This window comes from Microcebus murinus, chromosome 20 (assembly GCF_040939455.1).
Source record: "Microcebus murinus isolate Inina chromosome 20, M.murinus_Inina_mat1.0, whole genome shotgun sequence".
Lineage (NCBI taxonomy): Eukaryota > Metazoa > Chordata > Mammalia > Primates > Cheirogaleidae > Microcebus > Microcebus murinus.
In genome coordinates, this window is record NC_134123.1 from 35,225,594 (window position 1) to 35,226,509 (window position 916).

Consider the following 916-nt stretch of genomic DNA (forward strand, 5'->3'; position numbering starts at 1 on the left):
GCCGTCCACTGTGGCCGGGCTGGGGGGGAGAGAGAGAGAGAGACAGAGGGTGAGGAGGGTGAGGAAGGCCAGGGCAGAGGCTCCGGCCTGCGGTTCCCAGCCAAGCCCCTCCCCACCACCCTACCCCTGCACTGGTCTGGGGCCTGAGTGCACAGGCTTGGGTCAGCCCGTGACAGGTGGGCTGGCAGGTGACAGGTGACAGGTGGGCACCTTCAGGGTGCAGCCGCACCGAGGAGCCCCCAGGCCTGCATCTCCTGCAGCTTGGGGGGCTGGGAGCACCCAGGCTGCAGTCCGTGTTCCGCCTGCACCAGCACACAGGGTGCATCCCAACAGGTGCAGCCTCCCCGCCCCAATCCCTTTAGCAGGTCTGTTCCGGGCCCGGGAATCTGCATTTCGGCACATTCCCAGGCAAGGCTGCTGCCATCAGGGAGGCAGTTCAGGGTCCTCTGCTGTCAGACACTACCAGCCCCCTGGGAGGGGTGTCCACACAGGGTGTGTGGGGGGGGCACCTGTATTTAACCCTCTCCTGCCCAGGTGAGTCGTGTGCCCAGCCAAGGTGGGGAAGTGTCGATCTCAGGACGTTCCTGCCCTGGCCACGCGGACTGTGGCCGCCACCTGTCAGCACCACCTGGGCACGGCGGCAGCGGTCAGGCCCCGAGGGTTCACACGGCTCCCACGTGGCCTGAGCTCACACAAGTGTGAGGCACCTGCCCAGTGTGGGGAGCCCTGAAGGGCCGGACTGGGGCCTCCCCGCCGAGCGTCCGGGGGTGCGCCCTGCATGGGGGGGGGTCGCACCAGGCCGGGAAGACTCAGGGGTCTCGGCTCAGACCCCCAGCCGGCCGTGGTGAGGACAGGGCAGCGCCCACACTGCCCGGGACCCCCACACGCCCCTCCCCCTGACAGCTGTGGGGCCCAG